Below are 21,225 nucleotides of genomic sequence, written 5' to 3'. Positions count from 1 at the left end.
ACCAACCCCTGGTAAATGGTCACAGCCCCACTGAGGTCAGAAATGCCTCCTCAGTTTACACAGGCATTCTGTTTTGAAAATCTTGAAAAATAGATACTCTTTAATTAAAATTACCTAAACATATAGGCCTGGAAAGCCCTTTACAGAGAAGCTGAATATTTATCTTTGATCCATGAGAAGTTTTCCACCAAGACTGAGTCAAACAGCTGCTCCTAAACATTCGTTGTTGAACGTGCCTCTAGCAGATAGCAGTACAAATTAACTCCTGTTCTAGATGTTATATTGGAATTTATAAAAGATGTAACTAAACCACAAATTCTCCACTGGGCACAGTCCCATGCTTAGCAATTGCTGTATGCACTAATTATCATAATAATTTCTCTTTGCTGTTCCTTAGCAGAGCAGGCTCGGGGCTCCAGGATTTCGCCACTGCAGAGTGAGAGTTTGCTGATGTAGGGGACGACATGATTGCTCCTCAGTGCTGTGGGAATCCTCAGGAAAACATGTTTTTGTTACATCTGGGGACTGATGCTGCTATGTCTGGTTTCTGTTAGATGAAATCTTTTATCCTGCCAAAGTGCAGCCACCCCTATTAGGGAAGGCACACCTTTCCCTGTTTCCCCCTTGCAGTGCTGGGACCTCTGGCCACCACTGCAGATTTGTTTGTGTCACTGTCCTGTCACACCATGCCACCTGCTGGGACGTGCTGGGGCAAGAGACCTTGTCCTGTGTGCCTGCTCTGGGTTGCATGAAGATTGCCTAAATGTTAGAAGAAAGGGGAGGTGAATAAGCTTTTGGTGTTAAACCAACCTTGAGACACTATTAAAAATCTGCATTTCAGGCTTTATAATCAGTGTTAGGTGTGAGCAGGTGGCAGACAGCACCTATACTGACCATTAATGACCTTTTCTCAATGCCTTTTCTTAGAGCATTCCACTCTTTTGGTGAATTATGTCCAAACAGGGCTACATTTTTACCTGTCTTCTTGTAGCCAAGATTCTCTAATAAATAGTTTGCTGAATATTTGTCAGTGTGTGCATGTATGGCTTACATGCCTACAGAGGATTTAATGTTGCTTACTGATTATTGGAAAAAAATTGTTTTAAATTCACTGCAGTAATGTTTGTGCACCTTTTGATTCATATATGGCCAGAGACCCATGCACACAGCTGTGCCACAGCCTCAGCAGGATGCCAGGGTTACTAGTCAGGAGCATTTACCTAGCAGGAGATGGGGAAGGAGAAAAGGGGTTGTTTCTGAAAGATGCTGCCAAGAAATCTCAGCAGACACGAGCAGCACCTTGAAAAAGGAATTCAGCCTCTCAGATCCATGGTAAGGAAGGTACAAATGGATCACTCATTTAACTTTGTGGAACTATGTGTACCTGCCAAAGACCACCTAATGACAGGAACATCTTAACTTCGAATTTTTAATAAAATTACTTTGACAGGAACATCCAAAAGAGCCACAATTTTTTTTCAGTGTTTTCGTTATATTCACAGAAAAGCAAAAAGCAATCTCACATGCTAGCAAAAACACAGATTGCACAACATCTGATTAATGGAATATGACTATTTTTTAGTTTTTCCCAGGATTCAAACCTGTGTGAAACAAATGAAGAAGTAGCTGTCATGCTGGGAACTCTTCTAGAAAAAAAAACCAGAATGCAGAGGTAACACAGCTCTCAGCAGCACCACTGACTGCTCAGGACTTCTCCCTCCTTCAATTAATAAACTGGTCTTGGCATATAACAACTGCCTGTTTCACAACATTTTTAAAGTACAGATTTCTGTTTTTAATCTAGATGGATGGCACATTTCATCACTACAGTTCTGATGGGCAGGAGAAGGATTCATTTTTAATGGTTTTCACAATCTATGTTATCCTATTTTTGACTCTCTAATCCTAAAATTTAAAAGGACATCTACAAAGCTGTATTAGCCTCCCTTTCCTCTCCAAAGAACACTCAAAAGCTTAGATCCTCCTACCCCTGCACAGTGAACTGATGGATGGCCCTCTGCGCCCAGAGAGGAGTGGAGGGAGCTGAAGACAGCCTTGAGGCACACAGACACCCAAGCATGCACTTGGGGTGAAGGATCTGCATTCACATACTGATTTTACACTGCTGAGCTACACCTCTTTTGTAATACCTTCAGGGATAACAACCCTACCACTTCCCTGGGCAGCCTGCTCCAATGCTTCACCACCTTTTGGGTGATGAAATTTTTCCAAACACCCAATCTAGACATCCCTAGGCACAACTTGAGGCCATTTCTTCTTGTTCCACCGGTTATTTTTTGGGAAGAGAGATGGGCATCTACCTTGAAGCCTGGGGATGCTGGGGATGACTGCCTAGAACAGAGGCTAGACAGAGTTAGGAGGATAAAGTGAGTATTTATTAAAGGCCTTCAATAGATACACTTTGGCCAGCCAAAAGCCTCACAGAGGCTACACCCAAGATGAACAGTGGGCACGAGTTTTTCAGAAAGATAGAATTTTGGTCTATTTGCATATCAGGCATTAATTCTGCAATTACAGCTTCAGGTAATGAAGTCATATTTCCCCAGTTTGCCCCTCCCCAATTCACTTCTGTTTATGCTTTTCAGGCCTGAGGCTGGGATGGTGACCTTGGTTCTTAGGCCTGGAAGGAATGTTTTGTCTGACCAAAATGTAAAGAGAGCTTACTAACATGCTATATGGAGTTCAGAGTTATGCACTACTGCAGTACAGGATCTGAAAAATATAAAAAAATTAACTCTTTAAGCTTCAACCTTGCTACAACCTCCTTTCATGAGGCCTCCTTGGCTTGGCTTAGCAAAAAAAATGGTTGTGGATGTGTGAGCAGAGCTGTAGGCTGAACCCATGCCAGGTAAGAAAAGCAGGAGCAGAGAGGTGTTTTTGCTGAGAGACTAGTGGCAGCTCAGTGAGCCAGGAGGATAAATACTGATATGGCAAGGTAAACACTGGTATGGCAAGGTCTAAAACCCAAAGGAGGAAAGCAGGGTGTTGGAAGATGGCAGCTCATCAGCACAAGGATCAGCAGACAACCCTTCCCCCTAAGGGTTCTCACTAGAGGCAGTGAGACACATCAATGCTCAGCCTGGCAGGTTACAAGTGCATTACCCAACAGATGATTGCCCTCTTCTGTTGAGTGGGTATGTCCCTCTGAGTGTCCTGCTCACAGCAGCAGGTGATGGACCAGGTGTGACCACAGGGAGAGGTTCTGCTCTGCTGCCTGGGGCTGTGGCAGCATGGGGGCTATGGGGGCTCCAGTTCTCCCAGCTGGAGGTGAGCCCAAGATCCCAGGTGCCAGTCACAGCTTTGTTCCCTGCTCAGTGACAGGAGTTCACTCCTCTCTTGATCTGAGGCGCTTTCTGTAGCTGGCCCTGAAGAAACTCTGCCTTCTGCCACATGTTCTAGTGCTGGCACTTCAGCCCCCAGCTCACTACACAGAGATAAGGCCACAAAGACAGGCAGAAAAGCACAGACCAGGTCGTGATATTTCCTCCTGGTTTGTGCCCTGACGTGTCCACAGCCCTCCTGAGCCAGGCATTGGGAAGGACACAACAGATATTTCCCAGAGGTTACAACAGTGCAACTCTGGCCCTTCCTAAGCCTGCCCAGCCAGACCAGGGTCTGTAGGTCAACATCCAGAAATTCACTGCAAGGTGCCCTCTACACATTGTGCCTCTTGTAACCCAGATCCTGAGCTGGCTTAGGCACTTTCACATTAACACAACAGGAAATGATGCTCAAGGTATTGCAGACATGAGAAATACTAAATCAGCCATGAAGACCTCTCTATTTCTGCTGTTTCTCTGCTTGGACAGCAAACTTTTATCTGCTCTCTCCTCTCATGTCTCAAACCAGGCAGACAATCTCTTTGTTTCAGCATTTCAGACCCCAAACTCATCTCTCTTCCCCTGGGACACCTTGCACCACCATAGCTCAAACAGCCAGCCTGAACTAACAGGGCTTCTTTCAGTTTGTTGACAGCCCTTTAAAGAGAAAAAAAGGTGGACAAAATGTTTGAGATTCAGCCTTGAGAAGGAAGATTTCTTAGTTATCTGATTTCTACAGAAATATTTTCATTGGACTTTCAAATTAATCTTAAATTATTGTAAGTAATGATTTCAAGTCTGTAATCTCCAGCACTATGCCCTTGGATATAGCATTATGGGCCCCAGGAGTAGGATAAACACTTGTACAGGTAATGACCAGACAAGTTTCTTTTGAGAAATTTTTATTCTCTTCTCTCTTTCACAAGGAATTAAACACTTGCTGTTGACCCAGAACTCAGTAAAACCGAGACCAGCCTCAAAGGTTGATCAATTGCAAGAAACTAAGTGGCACATGTGGTGAAGTCAGCTTCTCTCAGCTAAGCTAGAGTAAGCGCACATGGTTTTCATCTTCTGATAATGTGAACTGCTTAAACCATTGCAGAAGGTTCCAGTGCACAAGTGAAGTCAGTCAGTAAAATTATTTTATTTTCACTGCAGTGGGATTCGTTTCTGCACAGGCAGCCTTCATGCCTGGGCCTTAGGGCAGCCACTTTCAGCTGACAGTGGCGACTTCCGGATGCTGAAAATGCTGACAAAGAGCCTGTACCCTCTTTTGAAACCTCCAGCCCTTTGCCTTGAACAAAAGCTCTGGTTTTAAAGTCTTTCCCATCCGTTTTAGGGTAGTATGTAAGGCAGTCACAGAGAGAAATACTGGATGCCTTTCTTCTCAGCTTCAGTCAGGGTTTGAAATGGCCCTAGGAGTTTTACAGAGCTGGGCTGCTGATATTCATGTTCTCTTACCCTTGCCCAGCTGAGCAAGCTGGCTTTGCTGGGATTTCCACATGGCCTGGACAAGGACTTGGACACTTCACTACAGCTCAAGCTTTAATTAATGCATTATGAGATACACCTCGCAGGAACTGGTCTAATTGATTTTTTTCTTAATGCATCTAATCTAAAGGAGTAACTGAGATATTATTCTCAAGATGGAAAATTACCCTTACTTCTGTTTCCACAAATACCAGTGAAATGTTCTAGTCTTGGTTTTTATGACCAAGCAGCCCTTTGGCATTGTACTGTTGTGTCCTGTATGTGTTTAATGGTCCTTTGCTCACAGCCACCTCTTGTTTTCCACACATTCTTTTGTTTCTTGGATGAAACCTAACAGAACTCCTTTACATCAAATAAGAGAATCTCTAATTTCACATGCAATATATACATGTGAAATTAGAGACGTAGTTTATAGATCAGCATTTGCACACACATAACCGTGCATAGTATATGTGCTATATGTGCAATACTAATATTATAATATACTAATATTGTAATAAAACAATACTCTGTATGATTTTATATATTTGTCTTTCTCAGGGCTGGAGAAGAACTTTCCTCCCTATTGCCTGTAAGATTAGAGAAACTTGGTTCAAAAAGTCTTACGATGGAGGGAGGAAGAGGGATTGCTTTTTTTCTTCACTGCTCCAGCTTTTATTCATACACTGGAAAAATTAACCAGTATTTCTGGATTCTTGGCCTACCATGACCTGGATATTAGTGCCCAAATGAGGAGGCCAATTTTTTTTTCCTGTGGAAGCTGAAAACCCTGGGTTTCATCCCCAGTGCATGATTAAATGATTTAGTGAAGTGTTTTTCTTTTAAAATGTGTTTATTTCCAACACAGTTTATTTAGACCAGTGCCTCTAGTCCAGGAGCTATCTGTGACTCTCATGAAAGACAAGTCAATTCCCAAAGAATAAATAGAAAAAGGTTTATCCACTACAGATTTTTCAATCACATCCAGTTCACTTGTAACCTGGAATTTGATCAGTACTTCTATTAACTTATTCCTTCATCTTATATCAATAAAGCAATTATTTTAACTAATGGAGATAATGGATTATGAGAAAATAAAGAACACTTTATTTTATCTAAAGAACAGAAAATAAAGAAGAAGAAAGTCATCTATATATATTAAAGTTGCACAGATAATATAAATTTTCTCAGTTGTGAAAACATAGGGTGAGTCACTGTGGAAAAAGTTAAATGTTACCCAGAGAGAAAAGAAGTCTAATAAGGGATGAGTTTAATGGGTTACATGCCCTTGATTCCTCCCTCTTATTGTTCCTTTGTCCTAAAACAAACCTGACAGTATATCTTTGGATCATCAGGTTAATGAAAGATATGTACATTGTGAAGGTTAAATAAGACCTCTGGTAAAGAAGTTTCACCAGAAAAGCTTGAAGCAATATGAATTTTTCTTGCGCTTCTGATTCCTAATGCAGCCACTAAAGAGGCAATTTGACAAACATAAAGCGCTCGGGGCTCTTTTTCCACACTTGTCAACTGTTTTTTGTTCAATAAAAGCCCAGTGGAAAGAAAGGGCTTAAAACAGTCATTTTGTTATCACAGAACTCAGAATTAATCCCATGCATCTGTACCCAGTGGTGCTTTTAGCACTGTTCTTTGGAGCTGTAAATCCCCCATACGAGGAATGTGCAACCTACTCATGGGAGCTCATCCGGCTGCCCCTCCTGCTCCCGCTTTTAGAGTCACCAGGGAGCACAGTGTGAAAAGGTTTTTGGAAACAAACAACCAGATTATGTGAAGTATTCTTACTCCTACTTTTTGTAATGAACTTCATGTTTCTCAGTGCATGCATTATTTTTTGTGCATCTGTTTTTAAGTTCCATTTTAAAACTTAAATAGAATTGTCTACCAACACGCAAGAGGAAAAACCTCAACCCATAGTTCTGTGAACATCATTTATATCAGTGGATTTACAGATCAGTAGGAAGGAAATAAATCAGTGTTTTGTTCCCTGATTTTTTTCCTAAAATCTTTGATCCTTCATTCCATTGCTACAGAAAATAAGGATACTTAAGAGCTGGTCGGTCAAGTAAGACCAGTGGTTCATTAAATGTACTTTCTCCTCTTCCTGTGGAAAATGCCAAATGCTGGCATGAAGCTTTTTGACAGATAATGATGGATTTCTTTACATTGCTGTTTTTGGGGTTTTTTGGGGTGTTTTTTTGTTTTTTTTTTTTGTGTGGGTGTTTGGAGATTTGTTTGGTTGTTTGGTTGGTTTTTTGTGGAATAACCAACCCACAGGGAAATACCAACTTATTTACGTGCTTCAATGGCATCTATGGAAATGTTTGGAGACTTCCCAGGAGCCCAAGGCAAAATGGAAACTGTAGAGAGTCTGTAGAAATTAAAGACAGCTGCAGGAAATGGACAGAACCCTCAGAGGAATTGCCTTATGGACTTGTATTACTAGCTTAGTTCCACATTTAAAAGATGAAACATTACATTTAGGAGCAATTATTTCCACGCTATGGCAATAAAAATTAATTACGTGCGTAGAGCCTCATAATTTTTGATAGTTTAAAATTATTTAATTTTTTTATTCTTTAATGCAACTATCTCTCAGCAACTAATCAACTAAACAGGATTATCCTCTTCTGCTGTCTCTCACAGATCCAGGATGGGCTCTGGATGTGGCACCTGGATCCCCATTTAGATTGGCTTGTAAAAACATTCCAAGAGAGAATTGGCTGCAACTTTAATCTGAGTCAAACCTTACCTCAACAGTAAGATGTGAGATCCTGGGGAATGAACTCACTTGGGAGGAGTCTATAATGCTTCCCAAGTGTTCTGGGCACAGAGATTTTCTTTGGAAAGAAATGATCCAAAAAACCATCTAGTCCTTGGAGAGTAAAGCCCATTATTGCATATGAATAGGTGTTGAACTTATTTTCTTCCAAAACCGACCAGCAGAATTTAAAGAGGTGTTAGTTATTAAAAAATTCTGCTAGAAAAGAGAGGGAGCTGTCTTCTGATCATTACAGTTATTGATCTTTTTCGTAGAATTTAATGTGTACAAATTGACTGGACTTATAAGAACAAATACACTGGCAAGTCCAGTCATCAATGTAATTTACAAAAATCCCTTAAACTGTTAAATGCATATTCTTAAGAACAAAGTTTGACCTTGCTTCTTCTTGGATTGCTAATAATTCATTTTCTTGTTTTCCAGAGGAAATGGGTTTTGGAAGAACAAACAGCTGAAAGGTGCTTTCAGACCTTCTAGCTCTGATATGGTAAGGGAAAGAAGAGCTGATATTAGGCTGCATCAACAGATGGTTGATGGATCAACTGTATTTGAAAAATGCTGGTAAAAATCGAAGAGTAGATTTATAAGGGAGTTTATTTTGCAAAAGGAAAGGAGAGAAAAAAAGTGGCTTGATTCTAGAGTTTCTCCTTGCAGAAACGTATTGAAGATACTTTGCTAGCAAGAACTATTCAGATTGTGATTGTCTCTCAGCATCAGATCTTTCCTATAGGCTTATTAATTCTACCTAAGAAGCATGCACCAGGTTTTATTCTCATTGAAATGTGTCCCAATTTTTAGGGTTTTTTTTCCTATGCTATCTTTTTCTTCTTTTTTTTTTTTTAATTGTATTTATTCTATGATTCTGACCATATTATACATTCTTCTGGTAGCTCCTCACAGTTGCATGTCCTCTGCCTGTTTAATGAGCATTCTCATTCTCTGTCCTTCCAGAGTTAATGATAATGGGCTCCACAGCATCCCCCTTCATTATCACCACAGAGAACACATTTCCAGCCTGTTTTATGCCTCAGCCCTTTGTAGCTCCATTTAGAAATTTGCAAGACCTGACTGTGAGAATGCTCTATAAAGCAATGTCCAAAGCCTTTTTACAGACACCACCCTGGTATCTTCTGCTTGTCTTCTATTCACAGAGCTGCAGGAGGAAGTTAGAACAGTCTGACATTATTTTTTCTTGCCAAGTCTGTTCTGGCTGTTGCTCAGCTCAACCTTCAGCTCCCATCATTCTCCCTTCTGTCTGACTCCTGTGCAGTTGCTCTTGCCTCTGCAGCTTTGATTCCAGCACACTGAGGTCCTTTCCACAACACTTCTTGCTGTCTGTAGAATGCAGTTATCATTCCCTTGGTTTGTCATCTACATACTTGGACTTGCATTTCCTTTCTCCCCCCATTTTTCTAAATATTTTAATGTTTTTCTATCACTTGAGAAAAAAGTTATGCATTCATTCTTTGCCGCTAATTGTATTCCATCTCTTTGAGTGCTCCTTCAATTTCTCTGTTGTCTGTTTTCTCCTCTGCTTCTAATCCTTCAGACCACCCTCTGACTCCTTTCTCCTCTTCCAAGTATCCCCACAGCTATTTCTATCATCCTTAGAATCTATCCTTTAAATGCCATTCTTGTTAATTCAAAACAACAAATGAAAAACCTCTTTCACCTCAACTCCATCACATTACCCTCCACCACTGAAAATGAATAAACTTTTAAATATCTTTGTCACTTCTGAAAATGAAGAGGAAATATTAATCACTTCTACAGATTTAATTGGGGACAAATGAGCACTATGGTAATCCAGGATTAACTTCTTGGAGTTATTTGTTAAAGCATGCATTATCATACTCCTATTTGCTAGTTTGAAAGATCTCAGCAACATAGTCATAACTTTTTACAAATTGCCAATAATCCCAAGGCTTCTGTCTTCTAAATAAGGCCATTCTGATTTTCTAACTCTTATAAAGTAATTATGTTTTGTACCTCATTTACAATGAAAATGGATGAATTCAGTCTAAAGAAATAGGCTTTTTCAAAGGAAATCAGATGGAGGGAAAGTAGCTTTGCAATCTGAGAATTCACACAAAGCAAGCAGCTGATCTTGCCTACACACACTGGGAATTTCTGTTAAAAAGAAAGGTCTAATTACACTTTGCACTTTGAAACCAAATAATTCAGCTTTGTTGTAAAGTGATATAATTTTTCTGAAACTGCTGACATGGGGCACAATGTGCATTACTTGCCATCTTTTCACCTCCAACCCAAAATTATGAAAATATAATAGAGTATAGAATTTTTTTCCCAATTTTTAACATCAGAATTTTGCATTTTCTTTTGCAGCATTATGTCAGGGAAAAGGTTTAGAGATACATTAGGCCAGGGTAACTAATGAAAATTGAAGGGCATGTTTAATCCCCTAAACTGTGGTAACAAACTCAGAGCAAAAGTATTTATGCCAAAAGTACCATTTGAAGAATTTGCAAATGGTATTTTTAAAATCTGACAGATGACCTAAAGAGTAAATCATATTCTTTTAACCTAAATGTCATTCTCCCTATTCGCAGCAATATTCTCCATTCACATATCAGAGTTTCCTGTAACAGGCCAAAAAGATCCTAAGTTAATTCTGACTTCATCAGTGATGCACAGCATGGCTGGGCATGCAGGAGAGAGCTGTGTGCTCCAAAAGGAAGATTTCTCACAGGTAGGACATACAGCTGGACTCTTCAGGTTTTCTGGATAGGAAACAGATGGGACCTACCTGGCCCCAGTCTTTGGACAGGGAAAACGGTGAATATCACCTCAGAAACATGGGTAGAAAACCTACCAGTATATTAATGAAGGATGGAAAAAAGATAATTTTAGCCAGGATAATTTTGTAAATCTTATCTAACTTTGTATTAATAACTGATAAGTATTTAAAATGCTTTTTTTATCCCATTGAGGTCTCACCTTTCTATCACTTGGTAGTCCAGACTGATTCTTTCTGCTTTCAACTAATTTCAGTTTCATAATATTTTATTTAAAACAGATTTCTTCAACAACTTTTATGCTGTAATTATGAATTTAGAAGTTTCTGATTCTTCCAAGTACAAGGACTTTAAGTGGCTCCTTCAAGCAGCTTCATACTTGGCAAGCAGTGCTTTATTCCTGACAATATTTCTAATGCTCATGGATTTATTAAGATTGGAAAAGATCTCCAAGATCATCAAGTCCAACCATTGACCCAGCACTGCCAGTTCACTAAATCCAATCTACAAGTACCACACCCACACACCTTTTGAAGACTTCCAAGAATGGTGATTCCACCCCTTCCCTGGGCAGCCTTGATCTTGTTTGTAGTTTTACTGTTTGTCCCTTTTTCTTAGTGCCATGGACTCTGAGAAATGTTACCTCATGACCCTTCCCCCTTTCTAGTAAAGGGCAGCATGAAGTTAAACCTCCTGGTGACTGGGTCCTCCCTTACTCTTGGGTCCCTCTCCCTGCACTTGGGCTCTTCACCAAACGCCAACTTCCATTCTGAGTTGTTTCTTGTGTCTCAATTTAAAGCAGCCTGAATGGCAGAGTCAGCCTATTCCTGCAACCAGGCTGCTTCTGGGCTGACTGAAAAGCAATCAGGAGTACATTGTCTGAAAAAGTCCAAGCTTTAAATGTCTGCTTGGTCCTTTACAGTCAGATCATCAAACAGCTGCACAGCATTAACACAAGTACATTGCGAACGTTTATATTCTGATGAAAAGAAAGAAATCTGTTTCATCCTCGTCTGCCAGAATTGTCAGTGATGAATGACAAAGTGTAGGAAAAAATGGAAAAAGAAAAGGACAAAGAAAGAATCTGCCTTCTCTCTGTGTTTACAACTGAACCAATCAATTATCCCATGGTGAGGCGCACCCCACCCGCACAGGAGAGACTTGTTCTGGCAGAGCACCCACTGCCTTGGGAACGCAAGAGCGCTGCAAGGAAGGGCCTGCTCTGCTTTCAAGCCCTGTGCACAATTTAAATTACAGTATCACATATAAGCCTCTCAGGCAGATCTACAAAAAAGAACAGTGCACTTCCTGAAATGAAAAGCATTTATATATCTGTTCAGATGCTACATTCCCAAAGAGGCAACATGCTTCTTAAATTTCCCAGTTCCAAATGAGGACATTTTGGAATGAAATCTCTAATTTCCAAAAGCTCCATAGCCTCAAAGTCCACATGTGCTTGGGCCATGCCCAGAACAATATGTCTCAATAGTTCTGAGCAATTAGGCATTTAGGTAATCCCAAAGTTTGGAAAATATCCAGAAACCCTTCTGAGGCTGGATTTAGAAGTCCTGACTTGGGCTGGGCTTGTGCAGTGCTCTGCTGTAGAGATGGGATGGCCACACTGCAGGATGGGAGGCAAAAGAGAAATTATCTGCCAGGGCATCTCAACCCAGCTTTTCTAATTGACAGTCCTAATTCACCAGGTTAAAAGATAGACTGGTTTTGTGACCTGGCTTGTGGGAGGAGTGCTTGGATGAATGGGAAAAACAAACATGCATCATGCATATGATTAAGAAAAGGGTAAAGTGAGAAAAGAACTATTATTTTTCACCCTCATGGTTCATCTGGGACCAAGGGCATCTGCTCTTCAGTCCCTGCTCCTAAGAATATATACACAATCTGCTTCAAGATCTTATGTTCTGGCTTGTAAAAAATGTGTTTTTAAACCCAAGAAGTGTTGGAATACACAGTGAATGTGCACTTAAAATTGCTGCATTTGGGATGTGATCATTTTTAAAGTAGATAACATCTGTTTGAAAGCTGAACAAAAATTGAGCTCATGCATTTTCGGGAACTTATTAAATAACATAAGACAGATTGTCTTTCTTTCATATGAAACTTTTTTTTCTTTAGTAGGAAAACTACAAGCACTACACAAAATGAAGTCAAAGCCTGCTAGCACTTCTACTCTACAAATAGTTTTTAGTAGTAATTGCTGGATCAAGCTGGGAGTAGTGCTGGTGTGTGCCCACTGATTTAATAATCTAATAATAATGATAATGATGATGACAGTTATTATTATTATTGTTGTTGTTGTTGTTATTAAAAATCATATATATTACTGTCCCTATCTCTGCAGGTTTGTTTTGCTTTAGCAGTGATAGACCCTACCCACACAGCTGGATACAACAGGATTTCAGCCTCCTCTCTACAACAGGTTTTAAAAGTGTAAGATGTTTTCACCTCTGTACATCAATTGAGTTCAGAGGTCTGATCTTAAGAAGGGAAAACAGTGAGAGTATCTGCAGGATTATTGCAGCTGGTATGTAAGAATCAAAGGATTTTTCTTTTTACCTTAGATACCTTAGGCTGCAAGGGTTCCATTGTAAATAATGTGCAATAAGTAGCCCATAATCCATAATAAATGTACTCATTTCTATCTGTAAATCAGACACAGTGTGTGTGCACATTTCCTTCTCTAGAGAGAGAAAGAGACACCTTTGAAGCCTCCTGTGCAAAGGGACATCCCACTCACATCATTCAAGTGCTCATATTTTTTGTCTAATTGCATATGAAAAATACATATTTATCTACTTACAAATAAAATTATAAAAAAAAACCTTTCAGTCAGAGTGGGAAATTAGTTTCTGATAAGCATGTGATGATATGTTTGGTATATTATTTAGATTATGTATCAGTATAAAACATTTAGTAAAACATAATGATCTGAGGACAGAAGTGGGTGAGACTTCTATTTACAGGGTACTCTTGATACATTTAGTACTCTGAACTGAAAAATCTCAAAAAACCCAAACCAGTCCCAAAAGAAAGATGTCTCATGTGTGACCCAGAGGAGTCTCAGGCTGAGGATACGGAGAAGGGACACAGCACTGCTCTGTCAAGGCAGGCTGCGCTGTCTGCTCCTCTTCTGCCCTCCATAGACAACGTGCCCATAAGCCATTTAAGCACACTAAGTCTCCTGGGGGATTGAGAGTCCTCTTCCTCTCCCCATTGACAAGATAGAGAATTTACACATTTTCCACCAGAAAACTAAGAGTAGGAGAAAATTAGTTACTCGAGTTTTTGGGTGGGTCTCACTAAATGGAGAGATGCAGCAGAGATGCATTTTCCTGCAAAATGAGGAAATAGAATAGCTGTGGCTTTATGCTAGCAAGATCTTCCTTCAGTGACTCCAAGACTGTTTATCTGACTTATCAGGGCTTTCTTTCTTTTAATTTTTCTTTTTGAAATGTAGTTCTGTAGTTTTTCTACCCAGAATATTTTCATACATTTATTTGTCTGCCTGTAGATGTTTTTTCTTTTGTCCTAGGTCAGTTTGCACCAAGATATCAGTATTTCACTTTTTGAAATTTCTTCTTTATTAGTCACAGGGGCCTCCAACATTGAGGAGGTAGAATAGGGATTGCAAGCTAAAAACCTGCTGAGGACCTCTTAGCTCTGCTGGGACCCACAGCCTCAGTGCTGGTGAGAAATCTGAGGAGCAGGAGTTACTTGAAGAGGGGAAATGAGATGCCTTTGAGTTTTGTCATAAGTGGCATTATTGGGATTACCAGCCTTTGAGAGTCCAGGTCAAGCAGTAAAGCACAGGATAGGTAAAGGAGGCACGTGAAGGAGAGAAAAAAAAACCAAACAAAAAAACAACTGGTGCAGCCAGGCCCAAATAATAAAGTTTCTGGTAATCTCCACCCTTGAACATGCTTTAAAGCTGGAGAAATTTATCACACTCATGCAGTAGCACAACTATTCTTCATATTGTATAATAAATGCTGTCAGCTGCATAAAGTGACCACATTTGCAACCCTCAGGGAGAACTGGACTATTTTCTCATCACAAAACACAGATATTTATTGGACAAAAACAAATTATGGGACTTGAATGTATTTATTTTAATTTGTTAAGTGTTGTTTTGCGGACTTGAAGGGATTTCCTATAAAAAATATTAATCAGTGGGAAAACCTTCTTATTTTCTGAGAAGTACTTTGTGCTGCTAAAAACATTCGCTAACAACATGTGGAAGCAAATGTAACAGTGACTTTTCCTTTTCTGTCAAACTCAAGTTTCTGATGCTCTTTTCCTTTGATAATATGATTCACAAGGCTCAAGTTTCTGATGCTCTTTTCCTTTGCCAATATGACAAGAGCTAGGCAAAAGACTGAGTTTTTTCAACATCTTTAGTTTAATAAATTTCCATTCTAATTATTGGTGTATTCTCATTGTGGACCACAGGTGCTGCAGTTTGTGTTTGACCAGTGTCAGGTTATGTTTTAATTCTGGGGCAAAACCTTAGGAGCACCCAGGTGCTTGGGACTGGCAGTAGAGTCAGGCATGCAAGAGCAATGTCCAGCACTGTTCAGGCTGTGCAGAGCTACAAAAGGCTGGTTTACTGTGAGCCTGCCAATACTGTGAATATCTGAAATGGTCAAACCTTCAACTCAGCTGCAGAAGAAAGCCAATAAAACCCCCTCTTCTGAAGTGCTGGTTCTCTCCCTCTACTATTTAAGCCCTTTGTAGCCAAATGAACAAAGCTATCTACTGCACAAAATTTTAGGCTTTGCCTTTTTTGCTTTGTCATAACTCTGTTTAATGGCAGTTTGCCATTTTCCGAGTTCTGAGGGATCCTGAAGCACTCCACAAATCATAATACAAATTATTAACTGGGGTTACTCTGTTGAGCACCCAGGGGCAGCTGCCCATAAGGCTCTTCACTGTTCCTTTTTACCCATTAAATCTATTTTGACCTCACAGTTGGGTTTTTTAATTATTATCTTCTGAGTCTTAGTAAAAAAAAACTCTAGACAGTAAAATTCAGACTGACAAAAATTCAGTCTTTAAACATGACATTAATATGTACCACTGTAATACCTTATCTTGAAACACTCAACTGGAATTAAAAGTACTTACCTGCTAATATAAAATAGTTCTCCCAATATATCCATAGATATATTTCCCAAGAGAGAGAGAAGGGAGTAGAAATGCCAAAACATCTATTTCCACCTGGTTTTAAACTCGTGTGTTTGTCTTGTTCCATTCACTGCAGTCATTTTCTTGTTTTTCACATTTCTGCAATAATCCAGTACTCAAAAGACAAAGGGAAAATTCAGCCCATCTTCTATTTCAGCAATAAAAATACAACTTACCTGCTACACCTGTGTTACAGAGCAAGTATGAAACCTACACAAGTGTCCTTGCAGTGACTTTTAAATTCAAGACAACTCAAGATGTCTGTAGTTCCTGCCCATATGAAGTTTCTACTACTTTTCACTATTTATTACTCACTCATAATTCATCATTTTCAATCAGAACTCTTTACTTCTCAATGCCCTTTTTAGAACAATTCAGAATTCTTGAATGTCTACTGCTCCTACTCTTTCATACTAGTTACTTATTCCATTTTCAAATATTGCCACTTTTCCCAAGTAACCACTCCATTTGGATGCATGATGCAATTATTTTCTAAATGGCTGACAATAGTACCACAAATCTCAGCAAACTGAACCCATAAATTTATGTCTTAAAAGGGAGAAATTGTCAAATTACATAGTGTGGCAGAGATATAAATGGAGATAATTTATTAAGCTTCCTAGGTTGTAAGCACAAAGAAAGGTAACCTGGCACTGGTTTGGTGTTATAGGCCACTCTTTAACAAAGCATGAAAACTCACATCACCTTAGACCAAAAAAACCCCAAAAAACCCAAACCAACCAGCCAAACAAAAATAACCCACAAGTAACAAAACAACCCAAAAAACCAACAACCAAACAAAAAGCATTTTATGCTTATATAACTGCATTTATGGCAAAAGCATTTATCTATCTATCTAAAATACACCAAGGGCTATCAGTCCCAAGCAAAGAATTTGCACATTGATTTGAAAATGTATCTCCTTGCAGCTCACGCTGGACCCACTTCTCTTGATGGGAATGTCTGCATAAGACATTAATTGGAATCTGAGTCATTACAGGTCCATTATTCAGAAAAATATTCAGTATTAAAAAATCCTTCTGGCAGAACTGATTCTGGACCTAGGGTATGGCAAGCCCAGACTTCAATAACCAGAGGATAAATATGCAATGTGCAATAGAAAAGAACTCAGAGGAAATTGAAAAAAGTTTTGAATTAGGAACCTGTGAGAGAGAAAAGAAAGAGAAATATTTTCATTTGCAGGCCTCAGCTTAGTTTTTTCTACCAGCTGATTTAGCTTATGGTTGGTTTAAATCTCTTTTTTTTTTTTTTTTTTGCCTCACTTAATACTTACTTTTGGCATAGCAATTTAGGTGTCCATCAAAGCATTGTGAATTCTTGGTGCCAGACAGCTAACATTTGGGAGCTGCAGCACTGAATATTTCATTGGGTTTTTGATTCTCTTCCCAAGACAAATCACAGTTACAGGATGCTGTGACCAGGAGCTCCATAATTAGTCCTCCTGCAGTCATCAGCTTCTCTTATACAAAACTGTGACCTAACCAGACTGTGCTCCTGAGCCTTTATTATCCACTTTGATTCCATGACCCTATTGGTCTCTCTGTGAAGCATCCTGGACTTCACAATTTGCCTTGGCTGTATGCCAGACCAAGAAAAATTGTGGTTATCACATTTCACACAGCTCCATGACCTCTTGGAGGGCAACAGCAAATTGCCAGTGCAGCTGTCAGCTGGAAGGTTTGTTCTGGCTGAAAGCAAATGTCAATAATAATCAGCATCTGTTTTGGGTCTCACACTGCTGGGCACATCTTCAAGTGTGCAGCATAGCTCCAAGTGAAGCCACTTATTTAGCTGCCTAAATATGGATCAGGAATGCACATATTATTATTATATATATATTTGTTGTTGCTGATCATATGCATGAGAAGTGATGCAATTCCATGCCCATTCCAACCACCTTGTACTAGGGATGACTAAAACATGGATAAGAGGAAAGTTTCTATTAAAATGATTGAGTGTCAATGCATAGTGAGTTCCTATACTATGATACTGACTTATGTTTGAACCTTGTCCTGGTTCACAGAGTAAAAGAAGTCTCCAGCAAGACTTTAAGGTACTAAATCTGATACTTATCATTCAATTTACATTAGAAATCTCATAATATTTCATGCAGTGTCAGACTAGAAGAAACTGTGATATGTTAGTCTGACTTCTTATATAGCGCCTTTTGCTAAAGACTTGACCTACTGAGGACACCCCAAAATGACCAGAGCAGCAGAGAACAAATTAGGTCAGATCACCTTAAATGATCTTGCAGACAGTCTATATCCCACAGAGAGGACAGGGGAAAAAGCCAAAGTTACTTCCAGATTGAGAACTTGCACTTCAGATCATTCTGGAAGCAACCAGGGATTCTGCCACCATGCAGGTACAGCCCAGGTGACACCCCTTGCCCTCCAGCAGTAACTCATAGTCCCAGAAAATATTTTATATCCATCACTAGGTCATCACATTTTAAAAATATACCAAGAATAGGACTCAAGTTATGGTGATCTACCATTAAAGAAAGGAAAGGTTCCTGGAGAAATTCCCTCAGTCCTTGTGAGCTCCCATTTGCCCATGGAAGTCCAGGTAAGTGCAGAATTAATCTCTTCAATCTCAGTGTCTGGTGTCAAGGATGACAACATTACACCTGGTCATAAATAAAAGTATGTTACTCTTTATACTCAGACTGATTCACTTCTGCAGGACACTTATTTTCTTGCTCACTGCTCATTCCCAGGATTTATGGTTATGTAATAGGTTTCTTAGACAAGGATTCCTGTGATATTTATAGTCAGATTTTTGGTTTTTTTTTTTACCTCCCCTTTTAGGCAAGAACTCCTCTAGTATTTAACCTCGGGTAGCTTTCTCCCCTCCTCTTTCTCCTTTAGACAAAAACTCTTTCCTCTGCTCCTTTCCTCCTGCCTGTTGAAGAGTTCTGGTGAGAAAGTGTGTCCTCAGCAAAAGAGAGGCTCTGAGCAGACACACCTGTGCTCATGACAGGTATCAGTGAAATTCAGGGAAAAATGAGCATCTCATTCCTTGTCTCCTTTGAAAAATCAGTCTTCAACTCTTCTAAACATCAAACTCTCCTGAGTTCCCTCTTTCTGCTGCCTTACACTCGTGATGCAGTCTCAGATTCAGACTCCAGACCCATTGCCAGCCTACATGAAGACTATGGAGGGTAAAGAACATGACAAGACATTTGATACTTAAGTGTCGTTTGTATTTTTCAAGATAGCTTAAGAATCCATGTCCTGCCAATATTTTATTTATCCTTAGACTTCAAACTTCCACCCATTTCAGCTTTTAAAATAACCTCATTACGCTGCAGTTTTTAAATGACACATTTGACTGTTCAGCAAAAGATAAACATCTTCACATTCATTTGCTGTCTGAGTCTTCAAAATGAGTGTTATAGATTCTAAAGGAAAGGGAAAAAATGTCTGTCACTGACTGCATCTGTGTGCACATACCACCCTCTTTAATACCCAAAGAATTTGTTATCATTCTGGTATTCCTAAGATCCCATAAATTAAAACAATAAGACAGATAGAATAAAGTGTTACCAAATCCTAATCTGTAAAAGTGATGTGAAATATTTTCCAGCAAATAAAAGCAGAAAGAACTAATGATCCAGAGCTTTTAGCCTATTTATGTGAAAGATTAAAATAAACCTGGATTCTAAGTCTTGATCAATAATACAAATGTGTGGTCCAAAAAATAGTCTAAAAAGTGTATAAATTGGTCTCCAGCTGAAAAATGTGGACATTTTTTAGTTAAATATTTTGGTGGGGGAAATTCACTCTGCAGTTTAGGGTGTTCTATGATAACTTCAAAAGAAATGCAGCTATTTCTGGTTGTTATTACAAGAAGCCATTCACAGACCTAGACCTCTTTGGAAAGAATGCTAACAATTTCAAATGTCATAGGCCAGTATTGACATGAGCTTTGAAAATGGATCACATTCAGTACACTGATTCAAGAGATTCCTTTTGAGGTAATGATTAATTCTCTTTATGCAATGTAATTGTTCAAGGATAAGCAAACTCACCTTTTCATCAGAAGGAGGAGGAGGATTTAGTTCATGAGGAAGGTTTTTCACCTTCTTTGAGAATCCTTTTTTGTCTGTGCAGGACACAGGAGCAGAATAGATGGTACTTAAACCTTGGATGCTTGTGACAGAGAACAAAAGGTACTTAAACCTTGGATGCTTGTGACAGAGAACAAAAGCACAGATTTCTCATCTTTTCGCTTTATATTGCAAGTAAAAGAGTCACTGTCGCAGTGTTTCCTAGAATAAGGGCCTATCCTCTCTAATATTGTTATTATTTAATTTATAATTGATAAGGAGGAGGGGGGCATTGAGGCCACCACGTTCAGTGGGGAGGTGCTGGTGACCTCACCCCCAGCAGAAGTCCCCAGTCCCAGCAGAAGGGACTGTGCTGCTTTATGCACAGGGGGGTGTTGGCACTTTCAGGCTTTGCAGCCCTTGGGACTCCTTTGGCTGGATAGTACAGGTGACTTTGACAAACTCTGGGCCAAAGTGCTCCTGAGCAGCATCTGTGTCACACTGAGTCTCCTAATGTCAGAGAAAAAAGCCCTAATCCTATGACTGATTACTTTTTTCCTAGTCTAAATTTAGGACCTAGGTGAAATTTAGGTGGGGATACTCCCCGTCCTTCTGGAACCAAGGCAGCCCAAGGCCATTGAGCATCTCAGATGTCTCTACACATCTATATGTGGGCAAATGAATTAAACACTGACCATTACTGCTTTAGATACAATAGAAAAACGGACTTTTTAATTTATTTTTTTTATATGTGAATTCAACATATGTTAATTCTTAGTAGTGCACTGACAGTCTTGCTTGCACATTTTTCCTGGTGTCAGCTGAAAATCTCACTGAAATTAGTCCCTCTCCTTGTCCCCTGCAGTCACTTGTTGATCTCCACTGCCTCACCAGATTTTGTACTTTTTTGTCATTTGTTCTTGGCTCAGCAGATGAAGATTAGTTTAGAAACAAATATAAGAGGATTAAAATACAGATGCTAAATTAAGTAACACATGTTAATGGGCATCATACAATTTCTCCCACTTTAGCCAAAATTGTCTCTAACAGTGAATGAAAGGAGGAAGATGGGAAGCAGATGTTTTTTACTGTCTTGATTGTAAACTGGCCTGACACTTCCCCCCAAAGAGTTTATCAAGAGAGTTTGATTCAGTGAATCAGGCCCAAACCCAGAGCTGAGGCTCCAACACAGCCAAAGTGATCAACTTCTTGGACCTTATGGGAGAAGAAACCAACAAACCAATCAGAGAAAATACTTTTCCCTTACAAAGACACATTTCTTTTGTGACAGGCAAATACTTAAAATACAAAGGAATCCTGAAGGATAGTTACACCTCACATTAGTATCCCTGGGAGTTAGCTATAGAGCTCTGTGAGTCAACTTTAAGTTCTAAGCTTTTCTTTAAAAGAAAATTTAAAATTTGCTTTACTCTGGGACATGTTCCTTTGTAAGATAAAACAGTACCATGTGGAAGGAGTTGAGATACAGCTGAAGACAGAAATAACTGATGCCACAAGTCAGTTGTGGGACATATGCTGGGCTAAGTGAAAGGAGAAAAAGAAGACACAAAAACCTGAAGC

The sequence above is a fragment of the Geospiza fortis genome, unplaced genomic scaffold (genome assembly GCF_000277835.1).
Source record: "Geospiza fortis unplaced genomic scaffold, GeoFor_1.0 scaffold282, whole genome shotgun sequence".
Taxonomy (NCBI): Eukaryota; Metazoa; Chordata; class Aves; order Passeriformes; family Thraupidae; genus Geospiza; species Geospiza fortis.
The sequence above is the reverse complement of the archived record's forward strand: the minus strand, read 5'-3'. Positions refer to the sequence as shown.